The 20,042-nt window shown below is 53.7% G+C and overlaps 2 long non-coding RNA genes across 11 annotated transcripts; both read left to right on the top strand.

Moving 5' to 3' along the window:
- The first annotated feature begins 592 nt into the window (after positions 1-592).
- LOC127392923 (uncharacterized) lies at positions 593-6,710 on the top strand. 3 transcript variants are annotated; one of them, XR_007891370.1, is made up of 7 exons: positions 593-704; positions 2,383-2,530; positions 3,310-3,434; positions 3,895-3,974; positions 4,462-4,564; positions 4,977-5,105; positions 5,383-6,710. It is a non-coding gene; the product is annotated as an uncharacterized LOC127392923 (long non-coding RNA). The 3 variants fall into 3 exon arrangements; XR_007891369.1 differs by having other exon boundaries at positions 4,462-5,105; XR_007891371.1 differs by lacking the exon at positions 2,383-2,530 and having other exon boundaries at positions 4,462-5,105.
- A 2,735-nt stretch (positions 6,711-9,445) lies between these two features.
- LOC127392922 (uncharacterized) lies at positions 9,446-19,038 on the top strand. 8 transcript variants are annotated; one of them, XR_007891365.1, is made up of 10 exons: positions 9,446-9,521; positions 10,584-10,683; positions 12,448-12,671; positions 12,763-12,826; positions 12,904-12,974; positions 13,158-13,204; positions 13,312-15,277; positions 15,603-16,608; positions 16,720-16,816; positions 18,859-19,038. It is a non-coding gene; the product is annotated as an uncharacterized LOC127392922 (long non-coding RNA). The 8 variants fall into 8 exon arrangements; XR_007891363.1 differs by having other exon boundaries at positions 10,584-12,518; positions 12,619-12,671; XR_007891362.1 differs by having other exon boundaries at positions 10,584-12,538; positions 12,619-12,671.
- The last annotated feature ends 1,004 nt before the right edge of the window (positions 19,039-20,042 follow it).

The raw sequence follows: 20,042 nt of genomic DNA, 5'->3' as shown, positions 1-20,042 counted from the left end.
TCAGCTTCTCAGCTTCGTCTCTGTCTCTCTTGTGCGTGTCCCCGCCCTCCGTCTCCTCGCCTCCCCTCCTGGCTTTAGTCCCTCGTAAGTGTCCCCGACCACCAGGTGAACGTCGCCGTCCTGCCACTGCTTGCACCGCTCCATGAGTAGGACAGTGTGGTCGGTGACGCCGAGCAGTGAGAGAACGATTAACAGGGCGCTGCGCGCCTACGGTTGTCGGTTTTTTTGGTTTTATTTTTTTTAATATGTGGTGGTTTTTTTTATACGGTGCTTAGTGCTGCCACCGTGTGTCCAACCTTGGGTAGTGCAGCTGTTCAGCACCGCAGATGTAGGAACGCGCGTTTGCAGCGCTATCTGCTGGCACCTGCTGGCCAAAGTTTCATACTGCACCTCAAAGTCAGTGCATGCGCATTAATGCGATGCTGAACTGTGGGCGGGCGGGCAGGCAGGCGTCGCCACGCCTAAGATAGGAGGAGGAGAGGGGAGACCACGCCTCCCACGGGTGTGGTCTCGTCCACTCACCGCCCTCCGTGGGCGTGTCCGGGGCGGTGCTGTGCTGCCCGGGGATTGGTGAACGCCGGGCTGGGCGGGGCCGGAAGAGCCGCGGCCGGGTGCCGTGCTCCCGCGCGGGGCGGGGCCGGTGCGGCCACGCGGTGCGAGGCGGAAGTCGGCGGCCGAGGGTCCGTGGGACGCGTGAGGAGTCGGTGAGGGAGCGCGGGGCCGGGGCGGGCCGGGTTCTGCCGCCGGCGGTTTCTCCATCGGGGGAGAAGCCGCGAAGGGGTGGAGCGCTGGCAAGCCGCAGGGGGTGTGGGGTGGGAACGGCGGAGAGCGGGGAAAAAGCGGCGAGGGAGGGGGGCGGTGAGCAGGGGCTCGAGACGGCGTCGCGCCGAGCGCTGCACCCTCCCGCCGAGCGCTGCCCGCTCCCGGCCACCCGCAGTCCCCCCCTCCCCCCGCCGAGCGCTGACCCCCGCCGCTGAGCTCTGCCCCCTCCCCCTGCCCAGCTTTGCCCCTTTCCCGCCGAGCGCTGCCACCGCCGTGAGAAGCTGGGGGGGGGGGGTGGCAAAGTGGAGGGGGTGGCCGCGGCCCGGGGCTCGTGGGGAGGACATCGTCACCTGGTATTTCATCCAATCATAGGATGGTTTGGGTGGGGAGGGACTTAGAAGATCGTCCAGTTCCAACCCCCCTGTATTCACCTGGAATTGTTTTGGATTTATTTTTCGTTGGAGCGTGGATGGCACGTGGTCACGTGGCTCCATCCCCGTTTTGTTTCTTTAGGAATTGAAAATTATTGTCAGCCAAGTACAATTAATTAATTAATACCTGTTTAAATGTGTAATATTGTTTTCAAGAAGTCTTAGGTATTAAAAATGTAATAAGCAGAAGTCATTACTGTAAATACTTAAATTGTCAATATTTCACATTTCCCTTTCTTCCTTTCGTTTCCCTCTCTCCCCCCACACACCTTTTTTTTTTTCCTCTTCCTCTGCAGCTGCTACTGCTGCTTTTTTGAGAAAATTATTCTAAATTGTTCCCTGCATGGTGGTTCAGCAACTTTGGGCTTTGCACTGTGTGACCTTTTTTAATAAGTTACCTCTGTAAAAGCTAAATTATTAGGCTAGTGATACCTAGATTTCTGATTTATACAACAGAAATAAGTAAATCCATAATTTTGAGATGGAAATTGTCCAACGAAACTGGAGCCTATTGTCTATGGTTTGGAAGCACAGCTTAATAGGTCCTGTGTTTGTTTGCTCTCATGGAGTTGGTTTATTGAACCAAAATCTCATAAGCCATTTGAAAAGTATCACATTCTATAGTGATTTCAATGATGAAAGGTAATAGTTCACATTTTCTCCCTCAGAAAAACTATTTTTTCAGACCGGTGGCACTGGAAAATGTGACTTTTTTCTAACCTGTTCTTTGCAGGAAGATGTGCTAGCTTCAAATTTATTTTATCTAATATAATAACTATTTTAGACTTGTGCTTGATTAAACCAGAAAAAAAAAAAAAAAGATAGCTCCCACATTTTGCTGTCATTTCTGTTACAATCCCGTGTTTCACTTCAGTAGGCAGTAGGGATTTAAATAAGTCAAAAGAAACTTCAGCAATGCAAAGAAATGGATGAGAGGCAGGTAGCAAGTGTTTTGGAAGATTTCTAGTAGAGTAGTAAAATGGCTTGGGGGAGAAGTTTAATGTTTAAGTAGTTGGCTTTTTGTTGTGTTTTTTTGTTTGTTTGTTTTTTTTCAGGAACAGTCAAAGCTGCTTCAGTTTCTCCTTTTGAATCTGTTTAATTTTGAGACTTAATCACAGGCTGACTGAGATGTGATTTGCAGTACTCGGTGTGCCTGGTTTTGAAATAACTCGGTTCTTTTTAATGTTAGGATCGATAGTTCTTTGGTGCCTCCAGACCCTAAACTTCAGTCAAACTGACCTACTCAGCTCCACCACTTGGCAGCCCTCAACGTTTTCCTGCTGACATTAGAAGCATTGCTCCAAAGTCTGAGAGGGAAAAGCCATCCAAAATCCAGTGTGAGCTTTTAATTCCTTTTCAGCCCTTCTTAGTCTTTTCTTTTGTGACTCTTAGTGGCCGTATTTCTTTTTCCTTTTTCTTCTTTTTATTTTTTTTTCTTTCGCTGCTGCTTTCATTATTTTTTTTTTGTTTTAGGAAATGATTCAAAATTGTTTCCTGCGTTATGATTTAGCAAGTTTGGGCGATAGTTTCACATATTGCCTACGTGCATTATGTGTTTAGTTGTACTTCCATTCACAAATAAGAAATCTGTTGGTAAAGGGGATTCAGTCTTGCACTACGTGACCTGTTGGGGCCCTAGCTGTGCTGAATGGTTATGAGAAACTTTAGATAACAAGAGAAACAGTGAAGGCCATTCTGTGGGAACTAGATAGTGAAGATGACGTACAGCAGTCAGGTAGTGTGGTAAAAAGGATGGGGGGCTGGACAAAGGGTTTGGAGTTGGGACCAATTAAAAGGGGAATGGGGACATGTAAACAGTGTGCACTAACCACTCAAAAACCTTGCTTTGCCACGTGGGTGGCATACACGCTGTCCTAAGACTATATAATCTGCACGCAGCTTAATAAACATGGACTGAATCTACATCATACTGGTGTGTCATGTTCTTTCGCAGCTTGCCACGGAAACTGGACCTCAGCAGTGACCTTTTTAAATGATTTATCTCTGCTGTAAGCTAGATTCTCAGTCTAGCATTACATAGATTTCTATTTCGTTGCACTATATAGTGGTTTCTCTTGTTCTGGAGCTTATTGTCAATATGAAATTCCAATGCCAGGTCTGTGACTTGGGAGAGGCAGTCTGTTACAAAAGCCTTTGCTCTCCGCCTTATAAACTGAACGGGAGGAAAAAACGCAGATGACTTTCTCACCCTGACTGCTGTGGAAATGGTGAATTTGCTCGGTAGGTGCACTTCTCCACAATCCTGGAGTATCTTACAACATGTATCTTTGACCTTAAATTCAGTTTCATAAAGCCAGTACCTCATAATTTGTAATTGCATTCAGCCGCATAACTGCTGGTGTTAATAGTGAAAGTGTGGGGCCTGCAGGAAAGCTGGGGAGGGACTTTTTATAAGGGCACATAGCGATAGGAGGAGGGGGTGGCAGTTTCCAACTGGAAGAGGGTAGATTTATATGAGATATTAGGAAGAAATTCTTAACTGTGAGGGTGGTGAGACACTGGCCCAGGTTGCCAAAAGAACCTGTGGATGCTCCATCCCTGGAAGCGTGCAAGGCCAGGCTGGATGGGGCTTGGAACAACCTGGTCTAGCAGGAGGTGTCCCTGCCGGTGGCAGCGGGGTTGGAACTAGATGATGTCTACGGTCCCTTCCAACCCAAACCATTTGGTGTTTTCTGCCCAGGTATTCATCACATGCAACTGTCATCGGGCTACAGATCATCTGCACTCCGTGCTCTGAGGAGACAATCTGCTGAGACAGTGGTGAGGCATGAAACGGAAAAAAAAAAAACCAAAAATAAAAAAATCAGTCAGGTCGGGGACTGGGTTTGGTTGGTTCTGGTTGCTTGGTTTCTTTGTTGTGTTGTTTTTGTTTTGTTTGGGTTTTTGTGGGGTTTTTTTTGGGGCGGCGTGGGGCAGGGGCGAGAGGGGTGGTTGGGACATGTGGGTGTGTAGGTTCCGTGTGTTTCGTTCCCCTCGCACCTCGATACCTTCACACCCTGATATCCTAGCACTCGGGCAATCCAGTCTGTGCCTGTTTCTCCACTTTTTCAGATCTTTTTAGTCTTGAGAATAAACCTTGGTTTTGTGCATATACACCTCACATAACTGGGATTTCATCTTCTAGCTGTAGTGAGAAGGCATATGCAAAAAGCAGACAGGGCTCAGGTTTCGTGAGGCTGTCTGTCAGCACCCAGGTGAACTGCTTTACGTGGTTTTTAGGGGTGTTTTTTGGTTTTGTTTTTTTCAGATGCAGAGCAACAAGCTGCACGCCAAAGGGCACGGAAGAGGGGAGCAGAGTGCTGGATGAAGGCGGGCGGGCATCCAGCGTTGGAGTATTGGCAGGACCGCAGGTGGTTCTGACTAGCTAACGCTTTTCTGGCCTTGTGTTCTGGGTGCAGGTTTTGAGGCGCTGTGCTGTGCGGAGGGACAGGCGAAGATGGAACTGGTGGCTGTGCTGTCTTCTGGGTGTAGGGTTTTTTAATTTGAAGGTGCGTAGTGGGATGTTGGCAGTGCAGGTGGCAGTGCAGGTGACTCGGGGAAGGTGAGCAATTTAGTTTTCAGGTGTCACATTGTCGGTCAGTATCGAAGCGTCGCCTGGTTGTGTTCGTAGGTGGTACGTGAGCCTGGGGGTGGCAATGTGTCAATGGCAGAGACCGGACGGGCGAGCGTCCAAGGGGAAGGAGCAGGAGGCGGGAATGAGTGCGGGCGGGCTGCTGTTTCAGGCAGCATCTGAGTACATGCCTTTTGCTTTGTGTGGTGCAGGTGCTTCAGGCAGGCTCGGGGAATGGAGGCGCCTGCTGGCAAGCGGTCCGAGGCGAGGCAAGAATTGGCTGGGCCAGCGTTTAAGAGCAGAGAATCGTGTGGCAGCCCAGTGAAGCGTTTACCGTTTGGGTATGTGGGTGCCTTTGGGATCCAATGGGCATTTGAGGTGAGCTGGGGTGGTAGGGAGAGGGAGCATGGGGCCGGTGGCTTTGCCCAAACACAACAGTAATCTTGTGTCTTTTGGAATCTTGGGTGCCGCAAGCAACGATGGTTGCAGTGTCTGGTACTGGAATCTGTGTGGAGCAGGCGAGGGGAAGGCCAGGGCACTTTGGAGGAGGGGGCTGTTGCAGAAGAGGTCTGTGTCGACCGCCGTGATGCTTACGGCTGGCACTGTGTTTTCTTGCAGCAGATGAAGAGGAACCTGGTGATTGCAGGAGTATCCCAGTTGGCTGATGTGGCTTCCGTCGAGGATGGCTTCTCTTCCCCGGGCTGCTGGGAGCTGGCTGGAAGGAGCAGGGAGCGCTGCCCCACGGCGCGTGATACAGACGTCAGCTTGGGAGTGATTTTTCCAAACTGGAAGCGCTTTGCCTTCCGAGAGGTTGTGTTTTAGGAGCTTCCCAGCAGAGCGAGTATTAAGAAGAGGGTGTGCTTAGCAGTCAAAGCCACCAGCAACAAGACTTTCCACTGTCCTGAAAAAAAAAAGGGAAAAAGGTGAATTTCCTTCCAAAGACTCCTGCACAGCACATGCTCCAGAAATGGGTGGTGTCGCTGGTCCTTACGCTTTCTCAGTTGTAGCAGTTGGGACATCATCAAAATGTGTTCCTTCCCCATGCTTCGGTACAGCCAAAAGCATTAGCAGCTGGGCCAGTCCTTTGTGGTAGCCTTATGTATCGCAGCACTGGGGGGGGGTGTGTGTGTGATTTTCTTTGGTGTTTTTTTGTTTGTTTGTTTTTGTTGTGTTGTTTTTGGGGTTTTTTTTTTTTTTTTTTTTTTTTCCCCAAAGCGCTGGCGATTGTTGGCTGTGTTTTCTTGCAGCTGAACAGCTGGAGTTTGGCTAACTGTGGCAGAGCGGAGGGTCTATGCTCCTTTTTGCATTTGGGGGCTGAGGGTGGATCCAGCTGCCCCCAGCTTCCTCTCCGAGAAGGAGTTTAGAGAGCAAGGGGATCCAGTCTGAACCTCACGACTTGGCAGGAGGGTCTTTCTGGACTCCTTGTTTAACAAGAAGTTGAAACTATGTGGTGGGTTTCTTCCCTCACTGCCTTGCTGTCATGATTGAAACTTGAAAAAAGTTAAAATGTTATAAATTAGAAATTGCCTTGTATTGTTTATCATGTAAGTGTCAAGAGCTGTAGCAGATAGTTTATGAGGTGTGCTTCAGGAGGTAGGTATTTGTTCCAAAGGTTTAAAAAGAGAGGCAGGTGGATGTTATGTAGTTTCCCCCCAGTGTCTCCACGAGTCCTCTGAAGGCCTGGGTTTGGCTTTCACTGGTGCATTTCCCTGGGAGGGGGTCGGGAGGGTCTGTCTCCTGGGCAGACATCCTTTAGAACTGTGCAACATTCAAAAAAAGCCCCTTGTGGAATTCTGCCCGAGTTCCGGAGACAGGTAACGGTGTCAGTTCACAGCCGTGCGAGTTCAAGTCACGCCGAAGGAAAGGTCAAGGGTTTTTTTACAGAGGTGTGTTGATTGTATGTTTGTAAACATCTGCACCCTTTTTAATCATGAGGTGAAACACTGTCCCTGGGGGATGGGGGCTGGGGGTGGCTGCAGGCATTCATTATTCCCTCAAAATACCTACGGATGAGTGTGCGTGTGCCTAAAAAGAGAACAGTAAACGTTTGTGCTGTGTGGTAGGAGAGCGCAAAGCGACCGATGTTGGTGTTTGCTGTGTGGCCCCGCCCCCCCGGTGGCTGCGTGGCTTCGCCCTGCTCGCTGCCTGGCCCGCCTCTTGTTGCAGCGTGGCCACGCCCCTTCGTGCTGCGTGCCCCCGCCCCTGCTCGCTGCTTGGCCCACTCCCCCTTCGTGCGTGGCCCCGCCCCTTTCTGGGTGTCCACGCTGCCACATCTTTTTTGGGTTATTATTTATTTTTCTTTTGTGTGTGAGTTATTATTTTTCATTCTTTCCTGCGGAGCTCTCTGCTGGCACCTGGCGTCCGAACTTCGGTACTGCACGTGATCAGCGCTCTCTGCTGGCACCTGGTGTCCGAACTTCGGTACTGCAGGACGGCAGCGCTCTCTGCTGGCACCTGGTGTCGAAAGTTCGGTACTGCAGCTCAGGGCCAACGCATGCGCAGTAACGCGATATCTAGCCTCGCCCTTCGTAGGCGTGGTCTCGCCCTTCGCCCGCCCACCGTATGTGTTCTTCCTCCGCCCACTGTGGGCGTGGCCCCGCCGCCTTGGCCTCCCTCCGTGGGCGTGGCCGGGGCGGTGCTGTGCTGCCCGGGGATTGGTGAACGCCGGGCTGGGCGGGGCCGGAAGAGCGGCGGCCGGGTGCCGTGCTCCCGCGCGGGGCGGGGCCAGTGCGGCCACGCGGTACGAGGGTCCGTGGGACGGATGAGGAATCGGTGAGGGAGCGCGGAGCCGAGCCGAGCCGCGCCGGGTTCTGCCGCTGGCGGTTCCTGGATAGGGGGAGAAGCGGCGAGGGAGGGGGACAGTGAGCGGAGGCCGCAGAAGCGCCGCACGCCGAGTGCTGCTTGGCTTTGCCCCCGATGTTACGTGGCCCCGCCCCCGCCTGCTGCGTAACCCCGCCCCCGCTTGCTGCGTGGCCCCGCCCCGGCTTGCTGCGTGGCCCCGCCCCGCCTCTTACGTGGCCCCGCCCCCACCTGCTGCGTAACCCCGCCCCCGCCTCTTACGTGGCCCCGCCCCCGCCTGCTGCGTGGCCCCGCCCCCGCCTGTTACGTGGCCCCGCCCCGCCTCTTACGTGGCCCCGCCCCCGCTTGCTGCGTGGCCCCGCCCCACCTGCTGCGTAACCCCGCTCCCGCCGACTGCGTGGCCCCGCCCCCGATTGCTGCGTGGCCCCGCCCCGCCTCTTACGTGGCCCCGCCCCCACCTGCTAGGTAACCCCGCCCCCGCCTGCTGCGTGGCCCCGCCCCGGCTTGATGCGTGGCCCCGCCCCGCCTCTTACGTGGCCCCGCCCCCTCCTGCTGCGTAACCCCGCCCCCGCTTGCTGCGTGGCCCCGCCCCACCTGCTGCGTAACCCCGCCCCCGCCGACTGCGTGGCCCCGCCCCCGCCTGTTACCTGGCCCCGCCCCGCCTGCTGCGTAACCCCGCCCCCGCTTGCTGCGTGGCCCCGCCCCCGCCTGTTACGTGCCCCCGCCCCGCCTGCTGCGTAACCCCGCCCCCGCCGACTTCGTGGCCCCGCCCCCGATTGCTGCGTGGCCCCGCCCCGCCTCTTACGTGGCCCCGCCCCCACCTGCTAGGTAACCCCGCCCCCGCTTGCTGCGTAACCCCGCCCCCGCTTGCTGCGTGGCCCCGCCCCGGCTTGCTGCGTAACCCCACCCCCGCCTGCTGCGTGGCCCCGCCCCCGCCGACTGCGTGGCCCCGCCCCGCCTCTTACGTGGCCCCGCCTCCGCCTGCTGCGTAACCCCGCCCCCGCTTGCTGCGTGGCCCCGCCCCCGCCTGCTGCGTAACCCCGCCCCCGCTTGCTGCGTGGCCCCGCCCCGGCTTGCTGCGTGGCCCCGCCCCCGCCTGTTACCTGGCCCCGCCCCGCCTGCTGCGTAACCCCGCCCCCGCTTGCTGCGTGGCCCCGCCCCCGCCTGTTACGTGCCCCCGCCCCGCCTGCTGTGTAACCCCGCCCCCGCCGACTTCGTGGCCCCGCCCCCGATTGCTGCGTGGCCCCGCCCCGCCTCTTACGTGGCCCCGCCCCCACCTGCTAGGTAACCCCGCCCCCGCTTGCTGCGTAACCCCGCCCCCGCTTGCTGCGTGGCCCCGCCCCGGCTTGCTGCGTAACCCCACCCCCGCCTGCTGCGTGGCCCCGCCCCGACTTGCTGCGTGGCCCCGCCCCCGCCTGCTGCGTGGCCCCGCCCCGCCTCGTACGTGGCCCCGCCCCCGCCTGCTGCGTAACCCCGCCCCCGCTTGCTGCGTGACCCCGCCCCCGCCTGTCCCGCGGCCCCGCCCCGGCCCGTTGTGTGGCCCCGCCCCTTGTTGCTGCGAGCCCCCCCCCCGCTTTGTCTCTGCCACCGCCGCTCCCTCGTGCGTGGCTCCCCTCTTTGAACGGTGGTGGGCGCGGCTTTGCTGCTCGCCTGCCCTTCGTAGGCGCGGCCTGTCCCTGCCCAGCGTGTGCGTGGCACCGCCCTTCGGCTGCCTTGCGTGGGCGTGTCCGGGGCGGTGCTGTGCTGCCCGGGGATTGGTGAACGCCGGGCTGGGCGGGGCCAGAAGAGCCGCGGCCGGGTGCCGTGCTCCCGCGCGGGGCGGGGCCGGTGCGGCCACGCGGTGCGCGGGTCCGTGGGACGGATGAGGAATCGGTGAGGGAGCGCGGAGCCGAGCCGAGCCGCGCCGGGTTCTGCCGCTGGCGGTTCCTGGATATAGGGAGAAGTGTCCTAGGATTAAGGTAATAAAAGTGTCAGCGTGTTTGAGTTCTTTCCCTTTTTGTACAGACGAGCGAGGTGCCAGCGTGCAGCCTGCGCTCCGCTCTCCGGCTCGCAGGAACCCCGGGCGCTCCGGGCCGGGGCCGCCCCCGTCGCTGTCCCCGCCTGCCCCGTCGCTGCCGCCGCCCCCGCCGCTTCGAGCCGCCCGCTGCGGCAGGTCCCGTTCCGCTGGGGGGGAGCCGGGCCGGGGCAGCCCCGGGGCAGCGGGGGCAGGGGAGCGGGGCAGGGGGCGGACACCGCCGGGCACGGGCGCCGGGCACCTCCCCGCCCGGCCAGAGCCCCCCTGAGCCTCCCCCGGCCCCGCTCGCCCCGGGCAGCCCCAGCCCCTCCCCTGCAGCCGCTCCCCGAGCCCCCTCCTGCCCCGCCCGCTGCCCGCGGAGCGTGTCCAGAAGCCCCGCGCGAGGAGGGCCCGGCCGGGGCAGCTGCGGGAGCGGCGGGCACCGCTGCTGCTTTCCCTCTCCGGGGCCGCGCTTGCCCCTTCCTGCCCCGGGGATGCCCGTTTGCATCTTGCCCGGCTCTGACACAGCGAGACCAGTAATTCTGAGATCCCTTTCATCAGTCTCTTCACCGAGTAGTCCTCGAGAGATCTTTCCAGGGGCGGTTTCTCGTGGGCAGGTCCTCACTGCTGTCTTTTCCGTCCCCGCCCCGGGGCGTGTCCCCAGAGGCAGGTGACAGGACCAGCTGCTGCTCCCCAGCCCTTAATTCCAGCTGGTGTTCCAGCTGCCCCTATTCCCAGGGGATTGTGGGGAGGGCCCTGGGCGGGGCCCGGGATATATGAGCCCCCGCCTGTGGCCGGGGAGCTCAGTCTGCCGTGGGGCTGGTGGAGGTTTTGAGCTGTGTGAGTGTGTTTTGAAGCTCTTTGGAACAGGGGCATCCGTGTTGTGCAAGAGGCTCTGGGTAAGCAGTGTATGTTGTCAGAAGGGTGTTGGTTGCCTGCAGCTTTTTCTGCTGGTGGTAACTTCATATGGGTTGTTTTGGGGTGAGAAGGTGGTTTAACATTCTGTGGTGCATCTTTCTTTTTGCAGGTGATGAGGGAGCTGCTGACTGTGGGACTCTTGGAGTTGATGAACTGTGGAGCTTTCTTTAAAGGAGGATATCCTGAGACCTGTGGCCCCTGAAAGCTAAGTTGAGGAGTTGAGGGATGGGTGCTGGGGGGGGACAAAGTTGGGAATTGCAGGGAGGGGTTTTAAAGTCAAGAGCTGGGGAGAGGGCTGTCTGGGAACTGTCCCTTTGGGCAGGTAAAGGCAGTGGGTTACTCTTCAGCGTGATGTCAGCGTGTGCCAGGCAGGGCAGCTCCAGCCTGCTCGTGTCATGGTGTTGTTTGTGTGGTCTGTTGTCTTTTGTGTCTCAAACCCTCCTTGGGTCCCAGTCTCCTCTTTGTGCTCCAGGAGCACAAAGCACTCATCTTGCAGCCCATCCTTAGGTCTTGAGCATCATCTGTGCTCACCCTCGTAGTGCCCGTGGGGCGCTGCTTTTCTTGCCTGAACTGAAAAGCCCAGCTGGGCCTCGTGACTCGGGTGTCTCCTCTTGATCCTCTTTTTGCGCCGGTGTTGCGGTCGGTGTCGTCAGCCCCGCTCTGGAGGCTTCTCTTTCACAGGAAGAATCTCTTTTCTGGGCATTCTTCCCTGTGTCCTTGCATTCTTGGGTCTTGCCAAGGCTTCTCGTGCATCTGTCTGTTTCGGTTCTGACTGTAGGTTCTTGTCACGGTTTGCAATGTTTGACCTTTCTCTGGGGCTGCCTTATGGCTTCCTTACTGCTGAAATCACAAGTGAATTGAGTATAGAAATATTGGGGCTAATGTGTTAATTAAAGGGATATCAGTTCAAATTGCATGCCTGTTAAAGACTTGTGCAAACTGACCACTGCTTGACCTAAGCGACTTGACTTTGGACTGGACTTGTGACTTGACTTAGCCTGAGTATCTGGAGTGATGAGGCCTTAGGCTGCGATTCTAATTATCTTTAGCTGAACTCCTGTGATGAGCCTTAGTTAGACCTTGACTCTGCCAGCTGTAATAATATGGAAACAAGATGTGGGCAAGATAATTACTCAAGACGATCTTCTGAACTGGGAAGATGCATTGACTGAAAGTTAGGTGGGAGCAATTGGACAAAAGCAGAATGTGGAAGACTTTTCCAGCTGAGAAACAAGTGGAAGAGAACAAGACTGGAAGCACCCAGCTCAAGCTGCAGTAAACTGAGTCTGTGTCAGAACTGAGGGTCTGAGCTTCTCTCTCAGGTTGGAGGTGAAGACTGGATCCAGCTGCACCTAGGCTCTGCCCTGAGAAGAAGGTGAGAAACCAAGGAGGTCCTGTCTGAAGCTCACAACTCGAAAGGAGGGACTTTCTGGACTCTTCAACACTCATCTCATGCTTGTGGTCCTGTATGTCTTGCCACCTGGTGGCATCTGCATTGGAGGAGGAGGTTTTTTTTTTGTTGTTGCTGGGAGTTTCCTCTCATGCTTGTGTCACATCCTTTGTGTTTGTGTGTTGTGTCTCTGTGCTGTTGGGTTGGAGCTGCTCTCTCTGGAGGCTGTATCAACTGTGGGGTTGGGAGAAGAACAGCAAGGAGAGCCTGTGGTTTGTGTTGCTGTGCTGTCTGTGCCTGTTGGGGTGCAGATGGAGCATTTGAAGTGAAGTAGCAGCCCTCAGCAGGGGAGGGTGGTCATTTTCATAGTGATTTTGAGAAGGGGTGGCTGGAGCCACCTGGGAGAGGCTGCTGGAGCCATAGCCAAGCAGGTTGGGTGTCTAAGTTGTTAAGGCCTGAATGTGTGGGGCATAATGTTAACTTGTTTTTTAGCTCCCTTGTAGGTAGTTAGGATCTCAAAGATATTTCTAAATGGGAGTCTCTGGAATTGCATCCAGCTGATTGCTTGTTACTGCTTTTTCAGATGCAGGGAGAGGAGCCACGCAGCAGAGGGTGGTGGAGCAGAGGAGCAGAGCACAGTGAGGAGCTGGGTCGGTGCGTATTGAAGAGCCTGGGTGAGTTGTCCCCTGGGTTGTGAGGGAAGGTGTGAGTGGTGCCTCTATCGACTGGCTCATGGTTCGGGTTTGTTTTGTAGGTGCAAAGCACCGAGGGAAGTGGGAGATCTGCACTGGAGGTGACTCGAGCAAGGTCAGTGACAATTAGCAGGCTGATCTGGCAGTTGTTTTCCAGGTGTTGTGTTGTCAGTGTGTGATGAGCATCCCTTGTTTGTGTTTTCCAGGCGGCACACAGGGCTGGACGTGGCAACCTGTGACCATCAGAGGCCGGACAGGTGAGCCACGAAGGTGAGAGTGGTAGATGGGAATAGCTGTGGGCAGGCTGTGGGCTCGGGCAGTGTCTCAGCATGTGCTGTTTGCTTCAGTTTTGCAGCCTTGGAGCAGTGGAGCAGCATGCCAACGGGCCATCTGTGGAGATGACACAGGCATCAGCCAGGTTGGTGTCTAGGAGAAAATTACCTGTGGGAACTCAGTGAAGCATTTACCTCTTGGGTGTGTAGGTGCTGTGCAGGCTGCCGTTGGGTTTGGGTGGGTGTTTGGGGTGAGCCAGGGTGGTGGCAAGGAGGGTCATGGGACTTGTCACAAGCACAGCAGTGATTTGGGTCTTTTGGTATCTTAGATGCCACAAGCAAGGATGGCCTCAGCATCCGATTCTGGAACCGGCAGGTGAGCAGAACACCATGGGGGTTCTGAGCAGGGGATGTTGAAGAGGTTGGCAGTGGCTGATGTGATGCTTATCAGTACTAATTGTGAGTTTGTCGTTGTTTTTCCAGATCACTATGAGGAGCCTGGCGATGGCAGGAACATCCCAGGGAGGACAGCTTATCGAGGAGGAAGAGTGCAGAGCCCTGGCCATCTGAAAGCTAAGTGGAGGGGCTGGGAGGAGGGGACAAGGTTGGGGGTTGGAGGCGGAGGGTTTCAAAGTTGGTGTAGGGGAGAGGACTGGCAGGGCACAGTCCCCTTGGGGCAGGCAAAGGGAGCAGGTTACTCTTCAGCACAATGTCAGCATGGGCAGGGCAGCTCCAACCTGTGTCTGGCGTGTACTTTGTGTTGCCTGTTTTCTGTTTCTTAGACTGTATGTTCTTTGGCTTTTGGTGCCTCCATAGCTCGGTGACCAGCAGGCACCTCGGTAGCCCTCCCGAGAGTCCAGAATGCATCACTTCACTGGCACAGAGCCTGTTGAGCCCTTCTCATCTCACAATTACAGCTTGACGCGTGGATCTCTTTGGCGTGTGCCACATCCTGGCTGTTCCTGAGCGTTCATCTCTTGCGGTGGCCAGCCAGGTGCTGCCCGCAGCTCTGCTCTTGAGTCTGCTGTTTCCATAGAGTCATCTTCTGGGGTTTCATCCTCATGTCCTCACTGGTCTTGGGTCTTCAAGCATGGCTTCTCACACATCCCTTATTCTGGCTTTGATGGCAGCTTTCTCTTGTGTGTGGCTGCAATTGCCTCTCCTTGGCAGGTCTGCTTTAGAGCATCCGTGCCATTGTGGCACCGTAGGGCTTCTCTGCCGGCATCATCTTCCCTATGGCAATCTTTCACTGAGCAAGGACGAGAGACTTATAGAAAGTTACAAAGGTCTTCTGAAAAAAAAGATCCTGATCTTGTTGAAACAAGAAGATGGGGAAGCACGTGCTTTGCTTAAAATGTGGCAGAATTGCCGAAGTTGCTGTAGCTGAGCGACGTCTGCTCGTGACAAAATCAACAATATGGAAACCAGACCTTCAGCATTTAGGCTGCCCACCTCCAACTGAAGACCTACCCACTGTGTGTCCTGTACCTCAAAATCAGAGTGAGAAATTCACTAACCAATCAGAGTAGAGTAACTGTGTATCTGTATTAGGTGAAGGAAACTAACCACAAGTGCATAAATGTACATAGCCTTGCTACTTCAGGGGGCAGCTTTGTGTCTAACCCCCTCTCGCCCTGTGTTTGCCTAAACAAATGAAATAAATGAAAATACCTTGGCTCTGTATGTATTTGGCATCTTGCACACCAGGTGAATGACCCCACTTTTGGTATAACGAGGTATAACACTTGCGGCATCCGTGTGTAGTCCTGGTCTGTGTGTGAGGGTTGGAGCTGCCCTGCCCAGGGATGCAGCAGTACTGATGACAGGGTAGCGTAGCTTTATGGGGGTGTGGAAGTAAGTTGGTTTGGACCAATTCTGTTGGCAGAGACCATACGGTCCATCTCTGGGCCAACAGGTGTAGGCAGTTGCCACAGTTGTGTTCGCTTTTCTTTATGGTCAGGGGCTAGGATTGGATCCAGCCGCACCTAGACTCCTCTGAGAAGGAGTTTAGAAAGCAAGGGGGTCCAGTCTGAACCTCGTGACTGGTTGGGAGCAGCAGTTAGTGTGGAAGGGGAGGGGGTCAGATCTGGAAGGTGCCTTAGCTTGCACAGATGGGGCTCCCTAGCTGGCTTTTCTTCTTCTAGCTGTAGTGAGAAGGTATATGCAAAAGGCAGAGAGACCTCTGGCCTCACCAAGCTACCTGTGGCTGTGCAGGTGACTTGCTTTACAGGGTGTGTTTGTGTTGTTTCAGGTGCAGAGCAACAAGGAGCACAGCCAAGGGCACGGAAGAGGGGAGCAGAGTGCCGGCTGAAGAAGGACAGGCATCCAGTGCCGGAGTATCGGCAGGACAGCGGGTGGCTCTGACAAGCTGGAGCTTATCTGGCTGGATTTTCTGGGTGCAAATCCAAGTGTGAAGCGAGATGTTATCAGCAGAGCGGCCTCTGGCAAGGTGAGTGATGGATGGGGTGCTGAAGCAGCAGGTTTGAGGTGCAGTGTTATGCAGAGGGACAAGCCAAAAGGCACGGAGGGAGCAGAGCGCTGGAAGGTGAGTTGGGTGACGGTGTTGGAGGGAAGAAGCAAGTGGTGGCTGTGTTGGCTGCCTTCTAGGTGTTGGGGTTTTTATTTTGGAGGCACAAGGCCAGGAGCAAAGCAGGACATCAGCACTGCAGGTGACTTGGGGGAGGGGAGCAGTGACTAGTGGGATGAAGTAGCAGGTGTTTTTCAGGTGTCATGTTGTCAGTTGTTCTAGGAGCATCCCTTGGTTGTGTTCATAGGTGGTACACAAGCCCTCCTAGTCCCCTGGGGTCCCTGCCTGGATGGTTCAGGATGGCCTGGTGCTGCAAATTGCATTTCCAGAGACAAACAGCAGCTTGGCAGCTTGTGGTCAGGACTCCAGAGAGATTTGAGAAGGCCCCAGAGCACCTTCTGCATCCTCTCACAGTCAGCATGTGAGTGAAGTGATGCAGGATTCCCACCTCCGTGCCGGTCCCGCATGTCATCCTCTTCCCCTGTGGTTCCAGACTGTCAGCATAGGAGAGACTTGCTTCCCCTCCAGGTCCAAGTGTTTCCCAGTGCATGAGAGACCTGCCACAGAACCTGAGCTTTCCTATTGCATTGATTGAAGAGCTGCATAACACTTAGAGCCTGGTGTAGGCTTCCTGCTAAGAAGCCGTTTCTTCACAAAATGCTTTTCTTTGTCTAAGATGGAGACATACAAGTAGTGGTGACCAGATCTGTGCTTGAAAATGGACTTGATGGAGAGTACCAAACTTCTCTTTCATTGCAGTCTGTAATGATTTTTTTGGCCTCAAATGTTTTTTGTGCTGCTTCTCAAACACACTTTCCCAGCCTTTTTTTAAATGTAAGCAGACATTGAAAGAAAAACCAGCACTCAGAATATTGATGGAGAAAGAATTGTGCACAATTTCAGAGCTTCACAGACTTGTTTATAAGACTTACTTATTTGAAAAAGTGACACACTTGTTGCTAATCAATTAATAACACATTATTTTTCACTTCATAATGGAGTCACAAGCTGCTGTTGTCAGACCCTGATCTCTGGGAGGCTCTTTCCAGAAAATCATGCATAGGAATAGGATCATCCTCTAGGAAAGCTGGAAACACTGTGGTTCATAAGTTGGATTTTTTTGTGGAGTAAAACCTGGCCATGTTGGGCAAGCCTCTTGGAAATACCCCTGCTTTCCTAGGAACTTGCTGGAGAAATCCCAAGGCAGACTGACCATGACACCTGAAGCAGATACCAGCCACCGGTGTGTTCAGGTGCTGAACAAATATTTCTCATACTCCCTTTCAACTGTTGGAAACCTGCCAGAGTTAAATCCCATCTTTAATTTCTGGAGCTTTGCTCTTTTCCTTATTTTTCTGCCTAAGGTGCATGATCTGAGGTGTTAATTTGAACTTGGACTGGAAGATGCAGTTAAAATATTCATCTTTATGCAGGAAGCAACCAGGGAAGACATTCTTAAGTGTAAGTGTGGTAATTAATAAGATTGTAATTATGAGAAAATCAAATCACTAACAAGTTACAACCAAAGAAAGAAGTGGATGTCAGGATAAAGGACCCTATGACCATATGGCATTGGAAGACATAGATTAGGATTTCTCTCTGTGGTTTGGCTTGACAAAAGCAGTGTGGAAAAGACAGCTGAGGAGGTTCTGCTCCTCTGTCTCATGATAGAAGAGGAAAATGATAATGAAATGTAAAACTCTGAAGTAGCTCAGTGAGTTTCAGTGTTCTGCTTATTATAGGGACAACTGAAATTCCCCATATAGATTCTGTGCTTTAAAAAGCAACAGTTCAGATGAACAAAACTGATCTCAGCTGATGCATTTCTTTACCAAGTGGGGTTCTATGGTCTCTTTGAGCAGTCTATCAGCTGAACTGCTGGGATTTTCCATTTATTCTTTTCTTTTTAAATTGATTTTACATGACTAAGAGTGAGTTATGTGGAAAATCAACTGCAGGAAGCTTATCTCAGTGAAACCCAAGAAAAGGTAACATGCATAAATTAGGATGAGCTATATCCCGAGATAAACTTTATTAATCAGGTTAAAAGAAGATGCAGAGACCTGAGAGTATTTTAATGTTACATAAATTTATATAACAGCATCGCCTGACTTGGTTTAGTTCTCCATGCAGAAAAACTCATAGGTATGTAAAGCAAAAAGCTCTGGTCTTAAGAGGCAGTATGGGTTACTTTAATATATGCCAATTGGTGTGGGGAGAAATTCATTCTGTTGTAGTAAAAACATCTCTGTCTTTATAGACCTAGCAGACTTTATTTGTTTACAAAAGCTTTAGTACCAAAAAATACATTAATGAAAAACGCTAGAAAAATATATTAGAAATATTAGTCTGTACTGGCAAAGGATTCTTTTAACAATATTAAATGAAGATTTTCCAGAATTTGGTGGGAGGGGAGAAAGAAATTTACCTGGAAAACCATGCTGACTGCAAGAGGAAGAACACCATTTGGCATCTGATTTTTTTCTTTTTTTACTGATTTTTGTTACCTAACCAAACACTTTCACTTACTGGTTTTATCAAAGCTAAAAGAAATTGTCAAAACATCCCCCACTAATTTGAAATTAATTTGTTGTCTAATCTAAAATACTCTAAAATAACCTCTGTCTCTGAGCAGGGCTTGGCCTGCTAAAGTCACAGCTCTGATCTTGAGGGAATGAGTCCTCAGAGAAGAGCAGGGACAGGACTGATGTCATTCACAACATTTTTCCCTGGCTGCCTGGAGCCTGATAGCTGGTTCCAGCTCTTCTACCTTCAGCAGGGATCAGTGGGAATCTCAGCAGGAGGTTTAAACACCCCCATGTGTCTCCCAGCAAAGGTCTGCTGTTGTGTGTTCACATCTCCTTCACCCTTTCCCTGCTCCTGCATTTTCTGCAAGATCTTTTCTCCTCCTCTTTTGAGGAAGATGCCAGAGTGACAGTAACAAAAGCTGGAACTTTTGGTAAAAATACATTCAATATTTCTGCATGTCATGGACTTCTAGGCAGTGTTAGGTGCTTGCTACAGCTACAGCCATCTCCAGGTTTTCTCTGAACTTTCTGCAAGGGAGCTGTGCATAGTGGTAAATAGCATGATGCAAATCAGACTCACCATAAACTCCTGTGAGATGGGCAGTTGTTGTACAGAGCATCTTTGAAAGGGGAGCAAAAGCAAAGCTCAAGGGATGACATCATACCTCTCTAATGGTTTCCTGACTGATTTGCATGTATGCAGATTTATGCATTCTGTTTGTATGTACTTGTTTCCCAAAGCTCTGTATGATTCATTTATTTCATCCTGGTTTTGTAGTAGCTTGGAATTTTTCCATGCACTGTTCAATATCTGGTCCTATTGCCCTCAAAAGTGTTGAGGTTCCTAAATCACATTCAGCTGTTCCCCCTAAATGATCAGGTTGATCCCCCCTTCAGGATCAGGTTGAAAGCACCTGAAGAACAGAAACAGTCTTTTCTTAAGCTGTAATGACAGGTGCATTTTCACTTTGTCAGTTAAAAGGTAACAAGGTCCACAGATGAGGCTCTGCAGGAATGGTTCAAGATGCAGCTTCTCCCAGCTCAGATGCATTACACAGACTTGCAGACTGCTGCTGAGGTAAATCCTTTTCTTATTTTCTCCCCCTCAACAGCAGAATTCAAAGCTCTTCTAACTGCAGGGGACCTTGGGTGGTTCTTCCTAGGGAAATTAAGTGGAGAAATTAAAATGCAGCTTTCATGGCATTTTCACGGACACCTCTTGTGCCTGGAGGCTTTCCCCCCCCCCCCCTTCCCGGCTTCCCCCCTTTCCCGCCCCTTTTCTCGCTTCCCCCCCCCCCCTTTCTTACCCTCCCTCTTTATTTCTCTCTCGCCGTCCCCGCCGGGAGGGGGGGGAGGGATCGGACGGTTGGGGGGGGGCGCCTGAGCGGGGGTCGCGCGCCTGCGGGGGGGGGATACCCGCCCGGGGAGGGGCGGGGCGCGTGCCCCCTGCGGCGGGAAGCGCGGGGGCGTCTCGCGGGGGCGTCTCTAGCGGGGGCGGGGGGGGAGCAGCGGCCGCGAGCGCGGGGCGGGAAGAGTCGCGCGCCTGGGGGAGGGGGAGAGGGGAGGGGGGAGAGCGCGTGAGGGGGAGAGGAGGGCGGGAAGAGCGCGAGAGGGAGAGAGATCGATCCCTGAGGGGGAAAGGGGAAGGGGAAGAGCAGCTGAGAGGGAGAGGAGAGGGGGAAGATCCCTGAGGGGGGAGAGATCGAACCCTAACAGGGAGAGATCGAACCCTAACAGGGAGAGATGGATCCCTGAAGGGGGAAGGGGAAGAGCACCTGAGAGGAAGCAGAGAGGGGGAAGAAACCTGAGGGGGAGAGGTGGATCTCGGAGGGGTAAAGGGAAAGGGGAAGAGCACCTGAGAGGAAGAGGAGAAGGGAAAGATCCCTTAGGGCAGAAGAGCACCTGAGGGGAGAAGGAGAGGGGGGAAAGATCCCTGAGGGGGAAGGGGAAGATCCCTGAGGGGAAAAGTACCTGAGGGGAAGAGGGTGGTCAGGGGGTTGGTGCAGCTTGTTGAGGATCTGAACTCTGCTGGGGATGGATGGTCAAGGGTCGACTGTTGCCTCGGGGCAAGAGCATTGCCAGCTCCTTTGGCCACGTTCCCTGTCGTTGGGCTGGCCAGAGAGAGGGGCAACCCTGGGAGGAGGCTGAGAGCCACCGTC

This window comes from Apus apus, chromosome 20 (genome assembly GCF_020740795.1).
Source record: "Apus apus isolate bApuApu2 chromosome 20, bApuApu2.pri.cur, whole genome shotgun sequence".
NCBI lineage: Eukaryota > Metazoa > Chordata > Aves > Apodiformes > Apodidae > Apus > Apus apus.
The sequence above is the reverse complement of the archived record's forward strand: the minus strand, read 5'-3'. Positions and strand labels throughout refer to the sequence as shown.